General features: G+C 43.8%; 1 protein-coding gene across 4 annotated transcripts in view; it reads left to right on the forward strand.

Moving 5' to 3' along the window:
• Positions 1–26,475, forward strand: part of PTPRC (protein tyrosine phosphatase receptor type C) — an 86,798-nt gene that overhangs the window by 13,404 nt on the left and 46,919 nt on the right. The gene's annotated exons all lie outside the window — the stretch shown is intronic.

The raw sequence follows: 26,475 nt of genomic DNA on the forward strand, positions 1-26,475 counted from the left end.
TCAGCTGACATGCACTGCACTGGGCAAAGCTCCTCATAGAATAACAGAATTGTAGAGCTGGAAGAGACCCTGAGGCTCATTTAGTCCAATGCAGGAATCTCAACAAAAGCATCCATGACAGGTGGCCATCCTGCCTCTGCCTAAAAACCTCCAATGAAGGAGAGTCCATCACCTTCCTTGTCCCTCCCCATGCCCTCTTGGTAAGCTCCAGCAACCCAGTGTCTTGGAAAGCAATTGGGCTGCATCCATGCCACTTCATGGGCTGCTGTTGGCTGAGCCTGACTAACCCCTAGAGTCAATGGCTGGCTTTCAATTCCTCTAGAATGTGTGGGGCCCTGCATGATACTTGCTCTGATCTAGGGATGTTAAAAGGTTTCCTTGGTGGTCTGGCTCCTTCCTTTAACTTGGTTGTGGTGCACAAGCTGGAATGTCTGTTGCCATGCTGTGAGTTTAAGTCCCCAAATCCATGTTTAGAAAAATAAGTGTTGGGTCAGATGGTCAAATCTTTCTGGAAACAGTGATTTATGATCAAAAAGCTCTTCCCTATGAGATACAGAGATTTGCTGTATTGTTCTAGTTCCCTGGCACTGAAAGCAGGTCCTGGAGTGGGGACTTAGGAAGTCCTGCTTGACACCAAATACAATTTGTCTCAAATTATTATCTTACGGCGATGCTTACACCAATCCTTATACCACTATTCTCTAGTCCTCCATTGTATAGCAGTGGCTGAGGATGTAACATAGGACTTTGAAACCTAACAGCTTGCTTTGAACCCAATGGCTGAGATGAAACTGGAACCAATGCCCTTCCATCTTATGGTTAACATGCGCGCGCATACACACACACACACACACACACACACTTGAACAGAATATATACAAGTAGTAGACACTGCTTAAGTTTTGCACTTCCAACACCCATTTTTTATTACCGCAGAATCCTCCACATGCCTACTCAAACAGTGAGTCCCATTCAGTTCAATGGGGTTTACTCCCATGTACATGGGCACAGGATTACAGACTTAACCACCTGATGACATCACAAGGAGTAAACCAAATGCCCTTCTTTTCTCCACCATTGTCAGGGTTTGTGGTGGTAAGAGCTGCATTTACTGCATTTGCCTCTGGTGTACAGCATAATTATTTGACTTTCAGCCATTTTGCTTCTCTTAAATAAGGGGAATAGCCTACAGCTGGAACTTTTTCTTCTTTTTTAATATACAAATTTCAATGCCAAAGTCACACGTTTTTGTGCAGTGGTGTAAAACTCAGGAACAGCAAAATATGGAATAGCTAGAAAGTGTGTGCATATGTGTATATATCTATATAGATACAGATATTAAATGGGAAAAGCCATCCGTTCTGACTACGAATTTTATATTTGCAACTAGTGCTTTTTTTCCTTTAAAAAAATGTTTAGGGTACTCTCATTTTGACTCAAGAAAATCACCATTTTATAGTTCAAATCGGGGAAAAATAAATACAGTAAATGAACAAAAGTACAAAGATCAACAAAATGTTTAGGAGTATGCGTACCCCTGCGTCCCCCCAGAAAAAAACCCACTGTTTGCAAATGTGGAGGAGGGCAGGGTGGTGTTGGGGAGATGCAGACAGATTTCCTGTGTATCTTGCAGATTTCCATATCATTTTAAAAAATCATCCTGTTTATTAACTTTAAAGGGGTTTTCTGAGTCCAAGAGAAAAGGCTGTCATAAGATACAAACGGGAAAGCACAGCTGGATAATAAATTTCTAGCGAGAGGTGCCGTCTGCTGAGTTCCAACTGCATATATCAATAAAACAGAACCCTTGCAAACAGGTCATGCTTGCTGGTCTTTCAAGAACTGCTAAACCATTTATCTATTTTCAGACATTTTCTCCAGTCTTTGAAATAAAAGCCAATTGCAGCCCCGGGTATCAGGATTTTTTTTTTTTTAATAAAAAAAAACTAGCTGTGAGTGTTTCAGACCAGTCCACAATGTACATAATGTTATACTGAAAAAGGAGCTATTTTCTAGCTTTCCTTTTGATAATTCCCTCTTTCAGTGTTCTGTGGTTGCCATTATTCCCTCTGTGTCAACATGTCCTCGGTTGGAATGCTTGCTTGGCTTCTATTTTGTAGATTCAAAGACTTATAATCCTTTTGCTCCTCATTCACAACTCTACAGAGAAAGTTATTAGCGTCAGCCATATCTTTTATTGTATGTAGGGGGCATGAATTCTTCTCTTTTTCAAAAAAAAAAAAAACCACACCAAAAAAACCTCTCACAAAAAGATAGATTCTGCAGAGCAATTTTTAAAATCGCCTTTGAAATATGCTTTATTTGACAAATGGTGGAGGGGAAAGAAAAAAAACCAGACTAACATCTGAAGAACTGGTAGGTGAGGAGAAAAGGGCAGCAGATCAAAGCCACGTTCTGTATTACCTATAGCAACTAAAGTTCATTAAATGAACTAGATGGCTCACAAAGCAAAATGTTATTAGGGAAATTTATGCTGGGAACACAATTTGCTCCTACCAAGATGGGTTTGTAAGAAGAACACAGATATTAATGCTGCTGTTTCTGGGTGGTTGTATTTTGATGGACATCAGTAGTGAAGTGTGTTTTGAAGTAATTAGGGGGAAGGAGATTGGTTGGGTCATCAATAAATTGAAGCGCAGAAGGATATGGTGTCATGCTCTCTGTTCAGGGCTCTTCCAAGTTTGGTCTGATCTTTTGTAAGAAGCAAGAGCCCACTCAAAAAACCAAAATTTGAAAATTGTTCCCTTTGGTTTCAACATAGGATTAGCATGGCATGGATAATGTCCAAAGGGGCTGTTGAAAGCAAGGAATAGGTGGTCATTTTGGATGGAGTATGCCAGAAGAGACCAGTGACAGTCTCTTTAGATTTTCCTTTCCGCCCAGCCATATGTGGGGATATGGAGAACTAGGCCAAACTGTGTGTAAAGTTGTCTTTAGGTACCTGCATCTAGTGGATGGAAGCTAGGGATATGCCTGCAAACCTTCCCCAACAATCCTCATGTGTTTTGTCCAGGATGCTCAGTCCCTGATGTTCCCATGGGGTGTACTAATCCAGCAATTTTGGTTCCCCAAATTTCACATTTTCCCAGTCATAATTTCAGTTCTTCAAATTCTGTAACAATTAGTGGGTTAAAAAAAAAATCCCCGTGAAAATTCACCAGCTAATTTCTCCTCATAAAAACACTTTTGTATGCAGCCATTTTCACAAATATATGCATTTTTATGCACAACCGCTTGGCTGGAGAAGCACACTGCCAAATTCGGAGAAGTACAAATTTCAAGGCATGGCTGTGCTTTGGCTCACAAACTGTTTCAAAAAACGTGGATATGGCAGATTCACCTGAATGAAATTTCTCCTCCATCGCTAGTTCAGCAGGGCCTGAATCCACCTGGTGTTATGGTGTGTGGCTGCTGCGTCTCTAACAACTTGCATGCCCGGACTCAAGGAGGGCATAATCAAATAATGTCTCATAGCCAGAAAACCCTGCACTTTGTGTGATCATTGGAGGCAATTTTGTACGGCCATCAAGCCATCAAGTGTGGTGGAGCCACCCATTATTGCAACTGCTGAGAAACTGCATTCCCTCTATACTTATCACATGATTGGTTTGGTAATCTCAGTTCCTCCAAGGGCAAGTTGTTACCAGGCAGTTAATTATAGTATCACAGGAGACTCACAGCTTCATAGCTTCCTCTGAGCTTTAGGTCTTTTAGTTTCTTCCTTTGCTTTTCTCTGCCTACTGATTGCGTAGATCACACTTGGTTGTTTCCAGCTGGTTAAGTCTTAACTGACTGTAAGTGCACCAAGACATATTTGAGTCCAGCTCAGCCTCCATAAGGTTAGGCCTTTGTGGTTTCAGACTTGCTGAGTATCTGCTGAGCTCGGATGAGGTCATTCTTTGTGGGCTTACCAACTTCAGAGTCCTTTAATGCACTTCCTGTAAACTTCTCAGGCTATTTGAGATGAGCACCGCAGAAGGAGAAGTGTTGCTTTCCCGACAGAGAGTCATGGCACAATAGACTCCACAATGTGTCAACATTTTAAATAAGGAAATGGTATTTAGCATATATGTGCAAGGCAGTGGGGATCTAATGATTTTATATTGAAATGGACAACAGGAAAGACGAAATGGCTTTGTAGGAAAAATAGTGTTTTGGTCAACCAGTCACACAGTCTAATGAGGGAAGGTTCTTGTTTTGTGAATTTATACGAGGTATGTACATTGTGTTGTTTTCAAGGTACGGAAGTTGGCAGTTTTACTAAGTAATGAAAAATGGTCCAGACATCCCTTTTGAGTGCAGCAGAGGACATATTAAATCCACTGGAACTTTGCATTAGAATCAGGAAATTCATTTACATCGATACAGACAATGCTACAAGAGTCAGGAGGTCTTTATTCTTAAACAATAAAGAAAAGGAATAAAAATGCTGAAGCTCCATTTGTCTTCTTTTCATGATTAATTGTTGACTTCAAGATTGCTCTGGTAGTGATTCAGTATATGCTCTATTATTGTATAGTATATAATAGAATCACAGAACTGTACAGTTAAAAGGGACCCCGGGGTCATCTAGTCTATGCAAGGGAGAATCTTCATTATCTGCCGAGGTATAGATCTAATCAATCCAAAAATAAATAGATAAGTGAATAAATTTATGTATATAGTACCAGCAAAAATTAAGCAATACAGAAAATAAAGCTTTATAATTCTATGATAAGATATTGCAGTGTTGCCTTTTATAAGCAAAGATTTTAAAAAATCAATGTTATAATATTTGATCCTGCCTGATCACTACCATGTAGAAGGATCAGATGGAGAAGGGACTTGTGTGAACAATACATTCACCATACATTCAAAGCACATTTAAATCACAGAATCGTGGTTCAAGTAGTTTGCCCCTCACAGTACTACAATTCCCAGCACCCGTAACAAACTACCACTCCCATTATTCTTGTTTTGGAGGGGAGAATGTGATTTAAAAGGATGGCATGTATGCTGCCTAGAACTCCCACAGATGTACTCTCACTTCTGTTTCCATGAGCAGAGCACTTTCAGAAATGATTCTTCAAGATAACATATGTTTCTTTGACAATTGTCATATTGGCCACATTCACCCCATACTTTCAAAGCACATCCCCACCCACTCCCAAAGAATCATGGGAAATGTCATTTGGTAATGGTGCTGAGGATTTTAGCTTCCCAGAGAAGCGTAACCTGGAGTTCCCAGGATTCCTTGAGGGGAAATGTGCTTTCAGTGACATAGTATGCATACAGCAGCCTGCCTCCATCAGTTGTGTCTAGTCATTGATGGGATACAAGGGTGTTATCTATCTATTTTTACAGGAGGCATGCTTAACATTTTGCATCCCTTGCCTGACTGATCTTCCCAGACCCTTCACCTCAGCCACATCGAGAAAGCACAATGTGCAAGGGTGTGTAGGGCTTTACATAACACCCCAAAGCAGTGCTGACCTTAGAAAACTACTTTATCTACACTACTTAGCTGCATGGCTTGGACTGACTCCATCTTTCTTATTATCACTATCGGTTTTAGCTTTTCAACTTTCCATACGTATGGCAGGAGAAGAACATCTGTATTTCTGTAATCTGGCCTATGTGACACTGCTCCGTTGCCCATGACCCCTCACTTCGTTTCCCTGACCCTAATTAGCATAGCCCCCCCCGAAAGCTTCCTAGAACCCTTCTCCCTAGTTCACACTAGGGTTTAAAGCCTAAATCAATTAAGCCCAAATATCAGAAAGACCACCTTCTTCCCTAGGTTTCATGAATGGTAGAGGGGACCCTCTTGGTAGTTCCACCTTCCTCAGGAATTTGGGGTGGTGGCGGCCCAGGAGATGACTTGCATAAATCAGTTGGCCCATAGTAAAGCAGGGGTTTCTTTTGGTTTTTGCATGGGATAAGAGCATTGAATCAGGGACGCGAGTGGCGCTGTGGGTTAAACCACAGAGCCTAGGACTTGCTGATCAGAAGGTTGGCGGTTCGAATCCCCGCGACGGGGTGAGCTCCTGTTGCTGGGTCCCTGCTCCTGCCAACCTAGCAGTTCGAAAGCATGCCAGTGCAAGTAGATAAATAGGTACCGCTCCGGCGGGAAGGTACACGGTGTTTCTGTGTGCTGCTCTGGTTTGCCAGAAGAGGCTTAGTCATGCTGGCCACATAAGCCGGAATCTGTCTGCGGACAAACGCCGGCTCCCTCGGCCCATAGAGCGAGATGAATGCCACTACCCCAGAGTCGGTCACGACTGGACCTAATGGTCAGGGGTACCTTTACCTTTACCTTTAAGAGTGAGTCTGACTGAAAGCAACCCGAATGAGTCCCACTTACAAACTAGTGAGCTTCCTGTTCCTGCTTGAATGTCATGCTACTTCCTGTTCTTTTCCGTTTCTTCCTGTTTCTGAACGTTCCAAAGAGAAGATGGGGAAAGCCCAGTCTCTCCCACCTTCTCCTGAAATAAAACTACTGCCACTTTGCCAAAGTCTGCACTAGAACGATACCACCAAGAGCCAAACAATGGTAGACCTTCCATAGATATTTTTGCCTAGTAACTAATTTGACAGTAGAGTGGCCCACATATTAGGGCACTCTGACTAGTGCAATTTTTGCATCCAAGGGTCCTCATTTTAAGATTTTAAAAATGCAAAAGAATGACTCATTCGTGGCTGAGGGTGCTACTTTGAATTTTTAAAGAAGAAATGAATTGCACTGGGTATTATGAAACCATTTTAGCGCTCACATTTCTGCTTCGTGTGCTAATGTCTCCCTTTTTGTCAGCCTGACCCCCTGTATTAAGAGATGTCCATAATTTAAAAGAACCCACCATTCCATAGAAAATGATGAACTGTCACAGCTCAACCATGTCCCCTATTTTAATATAACATGGTGACAGCCCTATGAATATCACACTTCCCTTATAGTCATATATTTATCCAGTACTAAGGGCATGACATTTCGGTACTAAATCTAGTTTTGGAAATTTTTGCAGCCCCAGAAAGTAGCCACTATCATCACATTGTGCTCCAAAATCTCTGCCCTGCACTATTTATCTATTCAAGGAGACCACGATATACCATACCCCAAATGGATCTCCTGCCCCCACCCTACCAATAATAACCTCAGGGATACAGAGTACATAGGTAAAGGTAAAGGGACCCCTGACCATTAGGTCCAGTCGTGACCGACTCTGGGGTTGCAGCGCTCATCTCGCTTTATTGGCCGAGGGAGCCAGCGTACAGCTTCCAGGTCATGTGGCCAGCATGACTAAGTCGCTTCTGGCGAACCAGAACAGCGCACGGAAATGCCGTTTACCTTCCTGCTGGAGTGGTACCTATTTATCTACTTGCACTTTGACCTGCTTTCGAACTCCTAGGTTGGCAAGAGCAGGGAGCTCACCCCGTCACAGGGATTCGAACCACCGACCTTCTGATCGGCAAGTCCTAGGCTCTGTGGTTTAACCCACAATGCCACCCGCGTCCCCACAGGGTACATAATACTGCACTAATAACAACCCAATGAAAAAAGCCCATATTTCATATTTCAGTGAGTTAACTATATGGCAGGTATGCAATTAGTCACTTGCCTGGTCACCTGGGGTAAGTGGAAAAATATTCCAGGTAACCAGACAGACCCAATCCCCACCACTAGGAAAAAAACACCCCCCCCCCAAAAAAAAGTGTTTCCCAACCTGTAGGTCACATATAAACCCTAAATAATTATTGCCTATAATCTTAAACCAGTAGGATTAATGCCTCGTACAACTATTTGTTTTGTTGGCATATTACAGTGGTACCTCAGGTTACATACGCTTCAGGTTACAGACTCTGCTAACCCAGAAATACTGCTTCAGGTTAAGAACTTTGCTTCAGGATGAGAACAGAAATTGTGCTCTGGCGGTGCAGCAGCAGCAGGAGGCCCCATTAGCTAAAGTGGTGCTTCAGGTTAAGAACAGTTTCAGGTTAAGAACAGACCTCCAGAACGAATTAAGTACTTAACCTGAGGTACCACTGTATAAAGCTGCATTGCCACTTGTAACCGAATCTCAGAAAGGCTTGAGCCTTAGCTTTTAAAAACCAGAGAACGTTCTCCAGCGGTTGGCGGGAGAGAAGACCTAAAGCCCAAAATTCACGTGACTAAAATCTGATGGGTCATCGCACAAAGTAAATTTGGGCTTGTGGGTCCATACCAAAAGAGTTTGAGAATCATTGTCCTAAAGGAGCTTCTGGAAGGTTTCAACCAAAGGATTAGTGGGCCAACTCATATTCTTTTTCCCCTCACCGACCCCTTAGAATAGGCTCACGGTATTGTGAGTAGCGTTGTATTGACAGTAGAAGCAACAACTGGGGAAATATTTCTGTATAGAATGTATATATAACATACCTATGCCCTGTTCCCTACCTGGGCTCCAGTCTTCAGTTTTGTAAACTTCCCTTTCTGAAAATAGCACCAAGCTTCTGCTGTCTCTGAGTCCTATGCTCAGTTTCGTTTGGGCCCTACTTCCTCCTCAGCTTTCTGCAACATGGCTCCACCTCAGGTTCCTGATTTGCAGGGCACTGCCAACTTTGGCCCACTTGCTTTTACTGCAGTGCCTCAGCCTCTGTGATGTTAGTGCTTTTTGTGACAGTATAGAGCAGTGTTCCCCAACCTTGGGCCTCCAGCTGTTTTTGGGCTACAATTCCCATCATCCTTGACCACTGGTCTTGCTAGCGAGGGATTATGGGAGTTGTAGTCCAAAAACAGCTGGAGGCCCAAGGTTGGGGAACACTGGTATAGAGTACTGCCAGCTCCTTTTTTTTTTTTTTTTTGGTCTGTGGCAGTCATTTTCTGCTGCCGCCCATGAAGCTTTGATCAAGTAAAGGTAAAGGGACCCCTGACCATTAGGTCCAGTCGTGGCCGACTCTGGTGTTGTGGTGCTCATCTCGCTTTGTTGGCTGAGGGAGCCGGCGTACAGCTTCTGGGTCATGTGGCCAGCATGACTAAGCCGCTTCTGGCGAACCAGAGCAGCGCATGGAAACGCCGTTTACCTTCCCGCCAGAGTGGTACCTATTTCTCTCTCTCTCTTTCTCTCTCAGGTGTAAAAGGTACATCTTCAGCAAGGAAGGACAAATCTGTCAATTTTTGCTTCTTTTAAGTTTCTCCCCCCCCCATCTTTAGTTCTGATCACATTTCCACATTCCTTTGTGATTAAAAAAAAAATCCTCATGAAAATTCATCCACTGAAATTTACGAATATACACATTTTGTACGCAACATTGCATATTCCCCCCAAATATTTCTATTTTCCCTAATATAATGCAATTGTGTATATTAACTTTCACTAATACATGATTTTTAATGGACAGTTCAACTTAGCATATGCTTCCATGTGCACATTACTTGACTGGAGATCTGCACTGTGAAATTTATAAAAGTGCAAATTTCTAAAGCTGGTTCCCAGAGTGTTTCAGAAAGTATGAATTAAGTAGATTTGCCTTTACATTTGAAGTGAAATCAATTTTCTGCCCCATTCACCATCTTCGGCATATGACAACAGCTATATAATGTAATTGGCTTTCTTAGAAAGGAGAAAAGTATTGCACCTTGCTTTTAAAGCATGTTGCTTCCCCCACAGAATCATGGGAACTGTAGTTTCTGAAAGGTGCTAGGAATTATGTGTGAGGGGAAACTACAATTCCCACAATTCTTTGGGGAAGTTGTGTGCATTAGAGATGCTTTAAATGTATGGGCTCAGCCCTAGACAGACTTGCCTGGAAATAACCCCCATTTAACACAGTGGGAATTACTTACAAGTAGACATGCCTAGGAATGTACTGTAACTCTAAAAACGGCTTTAAAATGTTTTCTGTGTGGTTCCTCATAGCTGTATCTCTTAAGAAAAAAATAAGATAATCATAGGTAACCGTAAAAGCAAGCAGCAAGCAACTGTTATTTATTGGGATGTATTTCTGTCACACAGATCAGGCGAGGGGGAAAACCTTAAAGAATCTGTATGGTTTGTTAGCATATATCTAAGACTGAAGCTTAGGGACGCGGGTGGTGCTGTGGGTAAAACCGCAGCGCCTAGGACTTGCTGATCGCATGGTCGGCGGTTCGAATCCCCGCGGTGGGGTGCGCTCCCGTTGCTCGGTCCCAGTGCCTGCCAACCTAGCAGTTCGAAAGCATCCCCGGGTGCAAGTAGATAAATAGGGACCGCTTACTAGCGGGAAGGTAAACGGCGTTCTGTTTGCTGCGCTGGCTCACCAGAGCAGCTTCGTCACGCTGGCCACGTGTCTGCGGACAGCGCTGGCTCCCGGCCTCTGGAGTGAGATGAGCGCACAACCCTAGAGTCTGTCAAGACTGGCCCATACGGGCAGGGGTACCTTTACCTTTTTAAGACTGAACCATTGCCAAGTGATTCAAAATCAGGCTGTTTCGTATTAAATATGAAATAGCAAAACTAAAAATACATTATTTTTATGCAGATTTAGGCCTAAAAAACTCTTAGCTTTGGCGATTCAGAGCTGAACTACACATGGTGCAGAATATTGATCTACAGTTTTTCCTGGATGTAATCTTTTCAGATGACAATGAGTGTGTAGGAGAAGGGAATTGCTCTTCTATGTAGCCATTATTCCCCACAAAACAAAACCTAGTATGAAGGATGGAAAGTTTGTTTCCACCACATGCTAGTTTATTGTATGGGGACCATTTATTCATACATTCTATTTCTAGACCATACATCAACCAAAATTATCTGGTTTAAGTAGTTGAAACCCAAGAAGCCATATGAATTCTGTGAAGGGAATGTGGCACTGAATATTGGAAAGGCAGAAATGGAAACATGGACAGGATCCAAGAGAAGACAATGACAGTGCATAAAAGAAGGAAATAAACACATAAAAATCAGGCGGCAGATGTGTGAATGGGTCCCATGATTCACTTCTGTGAAGGGCCCCATGTTTTTTTCTCCCTCCAATACTTCCCATACCTGGTGTTTGAGTCTGAAATGGCCTCAGGACTGCCAAATAGCAGTGACAGCTGCATCTTCATGTAGATACTTTCTTAAGGCAACATTTTCCTAGATTTGCCTTGAATGTGTGTCTAAACCAACAACAACAACAACAACTCCTCTCAGCTTGTTTCGACAACACATTTACCTGTTTTAAAATTCAAACATTGGGATGAAAGTGGGAGAAGTGAAGGAGCTGCTGCTACAGGGCTTCCTTTCCTTTCCTTTCCTTTCCTTTCCTTTCCTTTCCTTTCCTTTCCTTTCCCTTCCCTTCCCCATTCCTCTTTTCTTTTGTATCATTACCAATTTGACCTTTTACTCAGAACTGGTCCATGGCATTTTGCTTCCTAAGCAAAAGACAAGAGGGAGCCCATTCTCAATTCCAGAACAATTTAGGTAGTACAGAAGTGTGAATAACAACAACAAACTAACAAAACAACAAACGTAACAAACGTTTGCTTGCATGACTATTCAAGTACCGTATTTTTTTTGCTCTATAAGACTCACTTTTCCTCTCCTAAAAAATAAGGGGAAATGTGTGTGCGTCTTATGGAGCAAATGCAGGCTGCGCAGCTATCCCAGAAGCCAGAACAGCAAGAGGGATTGCTGCTTTCACTGTGCAGCGATCCCTCTTGCTGTTCTGGCTTCTGGGATTCAGAATATTTTTTTTCTTGTTTTCCTCCTCCAAAAACTAGGTGCGTCTTGTGGTTTGGTGCGTCTTATAGAGCGAAAAATACGGTGCTTTGCGATCAGAAAGTCGTCCTCTGGTTTATCAAGTCAGCCATTTTTTTGTACCTGAATAATAATGGGCTGTTGTTTTTGTTGCCTGATAGATACTGTGATAATGTCAGACAAATAAAGCTATGATTGCTTTCAAGAAAGTGTGGGTAGAATAATCCTGCATCTATGATTTCCATACAGGAAGGATGTAGGTGGCACATCTAGAAACCTTCTGAGACCTCTGCTTGGCAACTGTGCTTAACTTTTCAGCAAAATGTGCCATAGTGCTGCTACTTCTACATGCTATACAATGCCCAAATCATCAATAATGTACTTTAATGCAGCAAACATTTGGAAGTTTCAACCTTTGTCGAACAATAGCTATTTTGGTGAAAAGGCACATTTGAAAGAATGTCATAATGCAAGTCTCCACAGATGGAGTATTTCAGCAGATAAGCAGTAACTGCAATGTTTAGAAAGAGGGACACCCATCCGCCATGATACAGTGGTACCTCGGGTTACAAACACTTTGGGTTATAGACTCCGCTAACGCGGAAGTAGTACCTTGGGTTAATAACTTTACCTCAGGATGAGAACAGAAATTGTGCACCGGTGGCGCGGCAGCAGCAGCAGGAGGCCCCATTAGCTAAAGTGGTGCCTTAGGTTAAGAACGGTTTCAGGTTAAGAACGGGCCTCTGGAACAAATTAAGTACATAACCAGAGGTACAACTATATTAGGGAGGGACTATAGAATGATCTCTGACCTGGAAGTTCCTCCTTTCTTAGTACATCCTTCCTGCGACAGATTAGAGAACTGTCAAGGGTCAGAACTGTGTGATCATCCCACGATAATGATAAAATACAGTGGTACCTTGGTTCGCGAACGTAATCCATTCCTGCACTCAAGTGGAAGCTGTGTTGGACGTTCAGCTTCCAAAAAATGTTCAAAAACCAGAACATTTACTTCCAGGTTTTCAGCGTTCGGGAGCCAATTTGTTTGTTAACTAAGCCATGCGAGAACTTAAATGAATACAGTATTTTATATAATGACTTCACAACATGAAGTGTTTTATTTGTAATGCTACATCAACTCCTCTAAGGGGGTCATATTGAAGATCTGGGCTCAGACTGAGAGAAAGCTGTCTCCCTAAGACCACCTAGTTGAATTTATTTTATTTATTTCATGCAATTTATGAAATCTGTGACAGAGCTTTCTGTGTACAGGGAATGGTTGGTTGGTTTTGAAATGCTGGAAGATTCAATCATGTGAGCTCCCACTTAGAAATTGAAGTGGTACCATGAAGACGCAGGTTTTCCATCTCAGCTCCCATTTGTGAAAATGGGCCTATGTCACATCCTGAAGTTGTTCATGATATTATTATAAAATACCCCTCACATTCTGCTTGAAATGCAGTGTAAACCATAGTATAGGTAAAGGTAAAGGGACCCCTGATCATTAGGTCCAGTCGTGATCGACTATGGGGATCCCCGTCGCGGGGATTCGAACCGCCGACCTTCTGATTGGCAAGTCCTAGGCTCTGTGGTTTAACCCACAGCGCCACCCATGTCCCAACCATAGTATAAACCCTCCTAAATTGTAACATTTAGCTTTAACTAAACTGTCTTATTTTCCCAATTTTCAAAAGCTTCCCCTTTATATTTTAATACAGTGGTAGCTCTGGTTGTGAACTTAATTCGTTCTGGAGGTCCGTTCTTAAGCTGAAACCATTCTTATCCTGAGGCATACTTTCGCTAATGGGGCCTCCCACTGCGCGTGCGCCTCCAGCGCACGACTTCCATTCGCATCCTGGGGCAAAGTTCGCAACCAGGAGCAGCTACTTCCGGGTTAGCGGAGCTCGTAACCTGAAGCGTTTGTCACCAGAGGTACCACTGTATTGGGCTTTCTTGCAGCTTGATGGCATGCCTGAGTTGTTGCTTTGTCATGCCTTGAGCTCCCAGGAACCCAAAAAATCACCCATTATTGCCACATTTTCTTTTGCTCCCCCCCCTTTGCTTTTTTACTTTCTGTATCAGGTTGCCATAAAAATGGTAATCGTGTTAGGGAGGAACCATACATAGTCAGAATTATTAGCAGGGTCACTTGATGGAGTCCAGAGAGAAAAGAACCTGATTATACATTATTGGGTAAATTGAACAAAAACGGTATATAATTTGAGGTGAAAGGAACACAGAGGTTTTGTCTTTCTTACTTCAGGCCTTGTACGTAGCAGGAAGTCATTCAGCCGAACATACAGAGGGGAAGAAACCCCCAGAACTATGCAGCCAATTAGGGCATTTGCCACTTCAGTAAGCATCACGTCACTCAGCGTGGTTGCTAAGCAGCAGCCATTCTGCACTTAGCTAGTTGACTTTAACACATTCAAAATTAACTGTTAAGTTACATATCTCTGGTGTTGCACTTCTAACAAGAACTATGTATTTCATTGCATGGACAGGGGTTGAGAAGGTGAAATTGATCAGGACTTCCTCTGTGTTTATACCAACCATCACACGGCATGAATAGCCTGTAAGCTTCATGCTCTTTTATTCCTGGACACCCTTCTCACAAAACCTTAAAGTCCTGGCGCACTGCAACAATTCACCCGTCTCGGTGCCAAAGACATTTATTCATTTGTGAGCTTACAAGCAGCACAACGTGGGAATGAGACGGCGGCTTGCTAAGGACTGCAAGCTGACACATGCTCTTTACGACTGCATAGGGTCTGCAAGCGGCAGATAAAATTAACATAGCCACATCCGGCAGCCCTTCGCCGTTTGAGCTAGAAGTCATGTGTCAGGAAACAAAACCAGTTCACATGCGAAGAACCACATACACACATATGAAGCTACATTTGTTTCTTCGGTGCGGTGTTCAGTGAAAATGAAATATTCCTTCATTTGAGCTCCTCATTTCATTATTTTTTTTAAAGAGTCCCACTTTATATTTTCGCCCAAATATTATTTTCATTTCATATCTACAGTAATCTAAGTAAGCTGTAAGAATGTGTGTGTATCTTCTGTTGTCTAAATGATTATAGAACCGACCTGCAGGTGATATCTCTCTCCCCCCCATTGCTTTTTACCAAAATGCATAACCCTTACCCTGTTTATTTACATCTGGGCAGCGGAGCAGGACTTCCTTGTACTGTGCTCAGGTGTGAACTATCTGCAAAAGCTGCAAAGTGGTTTGTGAACTGGTGACGTTCCAACAGTGGCGTAGCATGGGGGGTGCAGGGGGGGCCGGCCGCACCAGGCGCAACATCTGGGGGTTGGGGTTAGGGGGCGCAAATCCACGGGTTAGGGGGCACAAATTACTTGCCTTGCCCCGGGTGCTGACAACCCACGCTACGCCACTGCGTTCCAATGGAATTCTTTCTTCTCTTTCTTCTCCTCCGCCTCCTACTTGTGCAAAGCAAGGCCAGAGCTTTGCAGAGCATACAAGTGAAATTTCAAAATATCTTCCTGAAAACTTAAAAAGTTTGAGTAATGCTCGATTGTCCTCTTTAGTAAGCTTAATCGGCAGAGGAGGAGGCTAACTCTCAAGGTGACTCATCTCAGTAGGAGCAGGGACTGGGACCCTTTGGCAATTTTTCGGTTGTTCCTTCTCTCAATTTTGAGCGAAGAAGAAGAAGAAGAAGAAGAAGAAGAAGAAGAAGAAGAAGGAAGAAGAAGAAGGGGGGGCGAGCCAACCAAAGTTAAGCACTTGTAAGGTCCACTGATTTCAAAGAAAGACGGCATAGCCAACCCATTGAAATGAATGGGATTTAGACAAGAACATTGGAAAAGGAAATATATAGGCAAGTATCCTTCAGGAAAGATACTTCAAATTGCTCTGTGCCTGGCACTGAATTGAAATATTTGTTTGATTACAGTTATTTAACTTGAAGCCATTTGCTTGTCTGCTTTTTAATTGTTTTGCACGGACTTTTGATGGCATTCCCCATCAGCACCCAGAACACCCAGCCGAATACCAGGACCAAAATAAACAGACGAGAGAGTGGAGTGTTCTACATTGGTGAGAAGGCCTGTGGAACTCGCTACCAACAGAGGTTCAGCAGGAACCTCTATTGTCCCTTTCTCCAGACAACTTTGGAAAACTAATTTTTTGGAAAACTATCATTCAGAAAAGGCCTTGCAATATAACTTTTCTCTTTTTAATGAATCCATATTTATTGACATTTTATTGATTTCTTAAAGTAAAGTTTCCTGGATACATTTTTGCCGATTTCATCCTTCTATGTTACAGACCACCATGATATATTTTCTTATGAAAGTGTAGATTGCAAATATGTAAATGAACTAAATTAATACATAAAGTCAACTAAGCCAAAGGCATTTGGAAAATACCTTTTCCTTACCTGATAATTTCTTCATTTTGTGCAATCTTTCACACAACATGACAGCCGCTTCTGAAAATTTAGTGAAAGTTTAGCACTCATTTCTGTGTTGTTTCCGGGGGGGGGGGGAGAGCGGAACGTGTTTGCAACCACATTAATTCAGAAAATTGCAGTGTTTTCATGTGATCAAATTTGGGGTGATATACTGGCACACGTTTCTTTATTGATCAAAAAGCCATGGTTCCGTAACACAACAGATTACTGGCAGTGGTGTGCAGTCAGTGAACTAGGGGAATTAGGATAGTCCCCATAATATTCCCTTGGTGCCTCCTTCCCAAAACCCTGGAAGCTTCTGCCCAGCTTAGGGAGGGAGGTGCAATGCTCTGACATGCTCAGGTGTGCGACATCAGGATGTCACACACGCAACGTCCCCCTCCCCCAATTGCCCTTGCAAACTGGGACCTCTGGCCCTAACTGTTCCCCTACGGGAAATTTCACTGCACTCAACTGGATGTTGCAGTGTACAGTGGTACCTCGGGTTACATATGCTTCAGGTTAGAGACTCTGCTAACCCAGAAATAGTACCTCGGGTTAAGAACTTTCCTTCAGGATGAGAACAGAAATCATGCTCCAGCAGCGCGGCAGCAGCAGGAGGCCCCATTAGCTAAAGTGGTGCTTCAGGCTAAGAACAGTTTCAGGTTAAGAACGGACCTCCAGAACGAATTAAATACAGTGGTACCTCAGGTTAAGTACTTAATTCGTTCCGGAGGTCCGTACTTAACCTGAAACTGTTCTTAACCTGAAGCACCACTTTAGCTAATGGGGCCTCCTGCTGCTGCCGCGCCGCTGGAGCACGATTTTTGTTCTCACCCTGAAGTTCTTAACCTGAAGCACTATTTCTGGGTTAGCGGAGTCTGTAACCTGAAGCGTATGTAACCTGAAGCGTATGTAACCTGAGGTACCACTGTACTTACCCCGAGGTACCACTGTAGAAGGGACATTAGGAATCAGGACAGAAGTGCTAGCATTACCATCAGCAAAAGTAACCCAATAAACCCCACATCAGAATGCAGCCACAGCGCACCTGTATGGCCTGCTGGGTGTTTTAACAACCTCCCCGCCCCCGTTTTTTCCCCAGCACTGAGCAAACAGGAAAAGCAAGAGTTTTATCATTTCCTGGAGGAGGCATTGCATATAGCAGCTCACCAGCTCTGCAGGCCTGCCCTTTAAGAGCAAAGTGCTCGCTTCTTCACCGAATGTTCCCACACATTCTTACTGGCAACTAACACGAGAAAGATTGCTTGAAGCTGTTCCCTTGAATCAGAGTGGCCTGCAGTCAAACCTCCTCAGTTTTAACGAAGATAAGCATCGCAAGCCCATTAAGACGAGAATTTGTAAAGAAGTGAATACCATTTAATATATTAAAAAGATTTACCTGCTTAGGATAGTCAGAAAAGAACTTTAGTCCTCCACAGATGTTCCTCTGCTGTTTTATGGCAGCATTTTATCAGGGTTTATTTTCTTGGCACTCTTACCGGCAGCGCTACTGCCAAACATTTAGCTTTGTAGCTACAAACCGAGGTTTGTTTTGTTGATAAAACAAATAGCACTGATGTCCTCTTCCTTGTAATAGTTTGCTCTCTTTCTCTCTCTCTCCCTGTCTCACCGGTAATAACTGAAATGCCACTGTACACCTCTGAAATAGCTTGTTGTCAAGGTCAGGAAAGATGTTTACAGGTCTGTAGAATTCCCTAGCTCATGTACCTCAATGCTGTCTCTGAGACAGGAGGGTAACTGGAGCATGTAATCACATGTTCTCCCAGCTATTGCCCGAAGGCTTTATCTGGGGCCTAAAGTATAGGCTTTTTAAAGTCCACAGCTGACTTTCAAAGACTCGGCCACTCTTACAGATTCTGTACCTAAGTGGGCTTTAAAAAAATCAACCTTTTATTTTCCCTCGCCTGCTACAGTCTTTCAAGCCAAAGTATGGCAATAAACAGTGTCCCCCCCAAAAAAAAATGTTTAGGGGGTACTCTCATTTTCCTACTCGTATTTAAATACTGCTCTTCAATGAGGCCAAACTTAGATTCACAAAATGTTTAGTACCCCTGCACCCCCCAGAAAAAAAGCACTGGAAATAAATAAAATGCAACTCATTGGCTAAGATTCTTAAGGGAGTGCTGCCCAAGTGTGCTTTTTCTTCTTGTTAATTGCTTTTTATCAGTTAAGCTTATATATATATATAGGATTGAAATAGTAGCTACAGTGAGTTTTAGAAAAAGTTTTTTTTCAAAATAATTTTTGTGACTGTAGATATCTATATCTCTTTATGGAACAATGTCCCATTAATTGCAATGAGAAATATTTACACACACTATTACGGACCCTCCAAGAATCCCTATTTTCCAGGGACAGTCCCTGGAAGCTGCCCTGGTATCTGACTTTTCCTTAAGAAAAGTATTGGTGGGTAGGAAATGTTAGAGGGTATGGTGTTAATGCGACCCCTGAGCCAAGAGGATAAGTAATTGCGCGTCAAGGTCCCCAAGACACCCCAAATAAGAACACAATGACACTTGATTTTTGTTTAAGGTTTTTGGCATAATTTTGGCCACAACTTTATTAAAAATACAGCAATGTGAGTGATTGCTTAGGCATTGGTAGCGGCTAACTGACCCCGCATGGGGACAGCTCTGACATTCGCACCCCCCGCGAAGTTAGAAAGGGTAAGTCACCTGGGGAGAGAGACGGGACTGGGAACCATGCCTCGCCTTTCCCCAGAATGCTCCCAGGACCTCTTGCGTGGCCCTAGCCCCTTGCCAGGGGGTTCGGACAAAAGCATGGCGAGCCCCTGGGTTCCTTTAACGGAAAACCCTTGAAGCAGCAGCAGCAGCATTTTGGAGGGGCAGGCACAGCCAAATCCATACCCCTCCACCAACCAATTCCCAAACCAATGCCTAACTGCAACCTTACAAGTTGTGACGATTTGCTACGCAGTAGGCAAAAACCAAATGGCGCCAGCCAATCAGCCAAATGGACAAAATTCCTTCCAGGCCCCTGCCCCAAAGCAGACGACCCCATGACAGGCATAGCAAGGTCAAGCAATCAGCCTAACATTAGGGAGGGAGGGCGGGTGATCCGAAGCATGCAGCGAAAGAAGAAGCTCGTCACTGTGTGCAGTGTATTTAACAAACAGAGCTGTCAATCAATAAATGGCAACATATAAATCCCCCCAGTAACAGTCCGCCCCTGCTTAAAGATGGCCAAACTCTTTTGCCCAGCAACAGTGAGGTGTCTTGTCAGCCGCCACCGCAACACGTGCTCTCTATGAGGGAGAACACGCTTTATACAACTGTTAGAAGACTTCTGTTTTATGATGTTTTTCTATATGTTGGAAGCTGCCCAGAGTGGCCAGGGCAACCCAGCTACATGGGCAGGGTATAAAAAATAAAGTTGTTGTTGAATAAAGGTAAAGGTAAAGGTACCCCTGCCCGAACGGGCCAGTCTTGACAGACTCTGGGGTTTGTGCGCCCATCTCACATCTATTGGCCGGGGGCCAGCGCTGTCCAAAGACACTTCCGGGTCACGTGGCCAGCGTGACAAAGCTGCATCTGGCGAGCCAGCGCAGCACACGGAACGCCGTTTACCTTCCCGCTGGTAAGTGGTACCTATTTATCTACTTGCACCCGGGGGTGCTTTCGAACTGCTAGGTTGGCAGGCGCTGGGACCGAACGACGGGAGCGCACCCCGCCGCAGGGATTCGAACTGCCGACCTTTCGATCGGCAAGCCCTAGGCGCTGAGGCTTTAACCCACAGCGCCACCCGCGTCCCTTTTTGTTGTTGAATAGGATGTCCCTATTTTCATCGGAGAAATATTGGAAGGTATGCTATTATACACATGCTTACTTGTCTCACTGAAATCCATGAGAAGTAGAAATGATTTGCTTTGACTGGTTCATGCCCATTTCATGAACAATTCTCCGATGAAAATAGGGACATCCCATTCCATAATGATCATTTTACTATTTATTCCCCACACCTCTCACTGGGTTGCCCCAGCCACTCTGGGCAGCTTCCAAACATACATAAAAACATAATAAAAGTTTAAACATTAAAAAAACCTTCCCAATATAGGATTGCATTCAGGGGATGGGATAATTCCATACCTTCTAACATTTCTTTGATGAAAATAGGGACATCCTAAGGAAAAGCAGAACATTCCAGGATGAAAACAGAAACTGGGACGGCTTCTCTAAATCAAGGATGTCCCTGGAAAATAGGGGCACTTGGAGGGTCTGCCATTTATGTATTTTAAGGCAAAACCCAGAAATTTGCTGCACTTGGATTGCTCTGGCTGAGAAACCTAGGATGTTTGCAAGAGGGTAAAATGATATCTCTCCCTCAGCCCCATCACTGTGCCCTTGTATGAATGAGCAGGTGCTAGATATCTATCAGCCAGCAAAGGTTAGGTACTTTCTTCAGAAATCTGGGTCATGATAAACAGAGAAGACTGGCAATGTGGTTTAGAGAGCCTTGTTTCCTGGTGACACGATGGCTGGGAATCAGATGTAGAGACGGCAAAGGCTGCTGAAGGTTCCATTAAGCTCGTAACAAGAAACGGTGGGATCCCGAGTGACAGCTTGTTGGAAAACAAAGTTCTTGTACGAGCCTTGCTGTAATGGTATCTTTATTGCGGTTGAGATCATTCCTTGGCTGCTTTGGACATTTCAGAGCCTTCAAAGGATTACAACAGGGAGAGGATTTGCATTGTGGCAGAACAGCAAAGATAAGTCTGAATTGTCTGTTCAGAATGAAGACTGCCATGTGTCCCCCATCTGACTCCTCCTCTCCACTTTTTTTTTACTTTTTTACTGCACAGACAATGATAAATTAAAGAAGCTGTACTGCCTGTTGAATCAGCGGCAGTCCATTAGCAACACAGAGACCAGATATGGCCCACAAAGCATTTTATCTGATTCCAAGTGGCTCTACTAAAATTTAATTAAGGTGTGGTTAAAGTTCACTCACACAGCAAAGAAAATGTTTTATAATGTGTGTGTGTGTGTGTGTGTGTGTGTGAGAGAGAGAGAGAGAGAGAGAGAGAGAGAGAGAGAGACCATCCTGTAATATTACCACCCTTCTTTTAAGTACTAAAATATAAAAAAAGGTAAAGGGACCCCTGACCATTAGGTCCAGTCGTGGCCGACTCTGGGGTTGCGGCACTCATCTCGCTTTATTGGCCGAGGGAGCCGGCATACAGCTTCCGGGTCATGTGGCCAGCATGACTAAGTCGCTTCTGGCGAGCCAGAGCAGCTCACGGAAACGCCGTTTACCTTCCCACCGGAGCAGTACCTATTTATCTACTTGCACTTGGACTGGCTTTTGAACTGCTAGGTTGGCAGGAGCAGGGACCGAGCAACGAGAGCTCACCCTGTCATGGGGATTCGAACCACTGACCTTCTGATCAGCAAGTCCTAGGCTCTGTGGTTTAACCAACAGCGCTTAATTACATTCTTCCTTCAAAGCGTTTGGAGGCAATGTACATAATTCTCTCACACCCTTCAATTTTAACCTCACACTAGCTGAATATGCAACATACATTCAAAGACATAATTTAAAGAACCCCGGGAACAGTAATTTAACCCTCACAGAACTGTGATTCCCAACACCTTAAGAAACCACAGTGTCGAAAAGTCTTTGGGGGAAGCCATGTGCCTTAAATGAATGGTGTGTGTGTGCAGCCCATGTCAAGTGAAGATTGGTGACTGGCCTTAGAGCACCCAGTGTGGCTGATAGGGGATTTAAATGCTGTTCTTCCCAGTCCTAGGCCAACAGTCTAGCCCAGGGGTTGGGGAAACTTTTCTGCCTAGGATGACAGGGATTACCAAGGTTTCATTCCCAGCCCTACCTGAAGATGCTGGGGATTAGCTCTGGGACCATCTGCATGCAAGGAGATGCTCCCCCACTAAGCTACAGCTAATATTGTTAGAATTTCAATTATAGCTGAATATTGTTAAATAGAATGTTAGTTCAACAAATATTCCATCTTCTGAAGTTATATTCCAACAGAATATTAAAACAGAGTGAAACATCACACGTTAAAAACATCCCTAAACAGGGCTGCCTTCAGATGTCTTCTAAAAGTCAGATAGTTGCTTATTTCCTTGACATTTGATGGAAAGGCATTCCACAAGGCGGGTGCCACTACTGAGAAGGCCCTTTGCCTGCTTCCCTGTAACCTCACTTCCTGCAGTGAGGGAACCACCAGAAGGCCCTCGGAGCTGGACCTCAGTGTCTGGGCTGGACGATGGGGGTGGAGACGCTCCTTCAGGAATACAGGACCAGGGCTGTTTAGGGCTTTGAAGGTCAGCACCAGCACTTTGAATTGTGCTCAGAAATGTACTGGGAGCCAATGCAGGTCTTTCAGGACCGGTGTTTATATGGTCTCGGCGGCCACTCCCAGTGACCAGTCTAGCTGCTGCATTCTGGATTGGTTGTAGTTTCTGGATCACCTTCAAAGGTAGCCCCACGTAGAGCGCATTAGAGTAGTCCAAGTGGGAGATAACTAGAGCATGCACCACTCTGGTGAGACAGGAAGCATCAGGCGTCAGGAAAACGCCAATAATTGTATGTACAGTGGTACCTCGGGTTAGGAACTTAATTTATTCTGGAGGTCTGTTCTTAACCTGAAACTGTTCGTAACCTGAAGCACCACTTTAGCTAATGGGGCCTCCTGCTGCCGCTGCGCCACGATTTCTCTTCTCATCCTGAAGCAAAGTTCTTAACCCGAGGTAATATTTCTGGGTTAGTGGAGTCTGTAACCTGAAGCGTATGTAACCTGAAGCGTATGTAACCTGAGGTACCACTGTGTTTATGAAGAACAAAACAGCAGCTATGGCTTCCTACCCCAGGCAAGACTAAAGGCCAGTTCCCATTGAGCTCTGGAGGAAACAACCAGAGAGGGGAAGAGAAGTTTCTTTTACAGGCTAGGCATGACACAACACACACACACACACAACAACAACAACAACAACAACAACAACAACAACAACAACAACAACAACATAGGCCTGGTTTAAATAAAAACCAGTATATGGATCCACTCTTATTCATCTGGGCCTGACAGGGCAACTTACTGTCATCTGAGGTACAAGCAAATGTAGGTAACATAAATGCTCTGAATTTGTAGCACAGGGTTTGAATCAGGAAGCTCGCAACTACCCTGGAGAAGTTGTGGTTTTAGCACAGAGTGGGTCGATGCCTTTAGCATGCTGGTGCTATGGAAACCGAGTTTCGCCACAGAGAAGAACTCGCGTACTAAACCACAGAGCGCTGCACACCCTCTTCCTTTTTTTATGCAGCCTCCCGAAGAAGAAAAACAGAAGTCGGCAAAGCGAAACCACAAATGAAGGAGGCCTTTGCAGCAATGCTATGCTAATGGCCTGATATAATGGGGGTCAGATAATGGGAAACTCTCACAATGCACACGGGGTTGCAACAGAGTGGACATATAATTTCAGTTCCTAAGAAAAGGGATGGCAGCCATATGACCTAGTGTGGAAGTTTAAATGCTTAAGGAAGATCGGAGCAACTTGTGAACCTCGAAGCCAAATACGGACTGTCAGTCATGTACAGAAGGTGGCCGCGCCCCCATTTCGCCCCACCCCTGTTCCAACTCCTTTTCCTGCCACTTCCATAGCAATGTACATGTGCTATGGTTGCTGCCTGTATTACATTTGAGAAAACTGCTTTGCGAAAATGTGTACATTAGGCAAAATTGCATGCAAAAATAAGTTAGGCAAAGGGACCCCTGACCATTAGGTCCAGTTGTGACCGACTCTGGGGTTGCGGCACTCATCTCGCTTTATTGGCCGAGGGAGCCGCCGTTTATCCGCAGACAGCTTCCGGGTCATGTGGCCAGCATGACTAAGCCGCTTCTGGTGAAACCAGAGCAGCGCACGGAAACGCCGTTTACCTTCCCGCCCGAGTGGTACCTATTTATCTACTTGCACTTTGATGTGCTTTCAAACTGCTAGGTTGGCAGGAGCAGGGACCGAGCAACGGGAGCTCACCCCGTCGTGGGGATTCGAACCGCTGACCTTCTGATTGGCAAGTCCTAGGCTTTGTGGTTTAACCCACAGCGCCACCCGTGTCCCCCCCAAAAAAGTTATATTGAGATAATTTAACTCCGAAAAGCCGATGAATTTTCATGAGCACTTCTCTCTCTCTTTTTTAAAAATTGAAATCTGATGTGGAAATGTGGAAACTGAAACTAAGGTTGAAAAAAGTGAGAAGCTGAGAGAAACTAAAATGGACATTGTCCATCCCTAGGGCCAGGAGAGCTTTTCTGGGGTGGAGACTCCATAAAGTCCTGTCTCTGTTTATGTTCTGCCCGGTAGTCCCTCCTCCATAAGGACATCTGTGTGCAACAAGGATTAAGACCTTCCCTGCAATTGCTCCAAGGCTGTGGATTCCACAGCGTGGAACGACTTTCCTGATGAAGTTTACAACTGCTCTTGACTTGCAGTCTATCCAAAAAAGGCCCACAACTGCTGAGCAGACACTGCTGTTGATTGCAGTGTATCTTGTTAGCTTTGTTTCTTAAAACAATTATTTGCTTTTATTGTGTTGTGTTGTTTTTTTAAAAAATGTTGCTTTTCTGTCCAAAGCCCCTTTTGAACTTCAGAGTGGAGGGCTTCAGAATGTTCTAATAAAATAAAGAGGTGATCTGACTGAGGGGTTGTGGCCATGGTTGTGGATGTGCTGCGCTTCCAGATTTCAGGAGTGGGGATCATAGAATCATAGAATCATAGAATCATAGAGTTGGAAGAGACCACAAGGGCCATCGAGTCCAACCCCCTGCCAAGCAGGAAACACCATCAGAGCACTCCTGACATATGGTTGTCATATGCCTCTGCTTAAAGACCTCCAAAGTAGGAGACTCCACCATGTGTTTGAAGCATGAATGTCTTGTGAACGAGCACTGGGCAGCAGCTACAGTAGGTACATTGAATGTCATCTACTCTAGCAATAATATTTTGTGCATGAATGAGAGCAAAGCGTAAAAAAATCTCATGATTGACAAGCGTACAATGCTTTGTGCCAAATCACTGCTTACTCATCGAAAGAATTTAATGTGGTCATTTTCTTATTCTAATCTGAAAATATTGATGTTGATCAACATTCCTGATTTCCATCTCTTTCCTTAATCTCACTGAGATCCAGCGACGAGGGCCTTCTGGCGGTTCCCTCATTGCGAGAAGCAAAGCTACAGGGAACCAGGCAGAGGGCCTTCTCGGTAGTGGCGCCCGCCCTGTGGAACGCCCTCCCATCAGATGTCAAAGAGATGAATAACTACCTGACATTTATAAGACATCTTAAGGCAGCCCTGTTCAGGGAAGCTTTTAATCTGTGATATTTTACTGTATTTTTTGTTTCTATGGAAGCAGAGTGGCTGGGGAAACCCAGCCAGATGGGCGGGGTACAAATAATAAATTATTATTATTATTATTATTATTATTATTATTATTATTATTATTGGAGTTAATTTCTTAGCCTCTCCCCAATAGCACATTGCTGGTGGTGTTTCTGCTGCAATAATTTAATCTGCAGCGGTCTGTGCTGAAGCAGCAACCAGCAAACTGACCTCAAAGTGTTTGAACACATAACAGAAAGCAAGAATATTCTCTTTTTTAAAAAATTGCAACGTTTACTAGAAGGTTTTAGGCTGTGTTCATATACACACACTTGCCTGAGTATATGCTTCATTGTGCCTCTCTGACAATACTGAGCCGGGTGGAACCTAGGTTCCTATGACATCTGATTAGTGTACATATCATCTTCACTCATCCTCCTTGTTTTTCCAGTCACAACAGCATTGCCCTGCATGGGAGAAACCTAGTAAGACTAGGAATGTGGCTTTAAAAATACAGATGAGCACCACTGATGAACGCAGATAAAAAAACTGCATGATAATAATATAACATTGGTGACTCTGGGTTGTGGAAGTGCTGCCATTCCTTTACCATTAGTACTTTTGAAGAAATGATAATGTAACCTTCTGTGGACAGGAACAGCCTAGGTTTGCTTGCCTATGCTCTGGTACCCTCTAGGTTAGGTTACTGCAATGCTGTTTCTGAAGTTGGTTCAGAAATGGTAGCAGGTGCACAAGTCCACAACCAGATTGTTGACCAATGCAAAAGGATCTGAACGCACATCACCAATTCTGACAAAGCTGCAGTGGCTTCTAAGTGGTTTCCTGGCCCAGTTCAAGGTGCTGGTTTTCACCTATAAAGGCTTCTGTGACTCAAGACCCCAAGACCTCAAGGACTACCTCTCCCCACATGAACCAACCCCAACCCTGCACTCATCACCCAAGGTCCTTCTCCATGTTCTCAGAG

Source organism: Podarcis vaucheri, assembly GCF_965113315.1.
Source record: "Podarcis vaucheri genome assembly, chromosome: 6".
Taxonomy (NCBI): Eukaryota; Metazoa; Chordata; class Lepidosauria; order Squamata; family Lacertidae; genus Podarcis; species Podarcis vaucheri.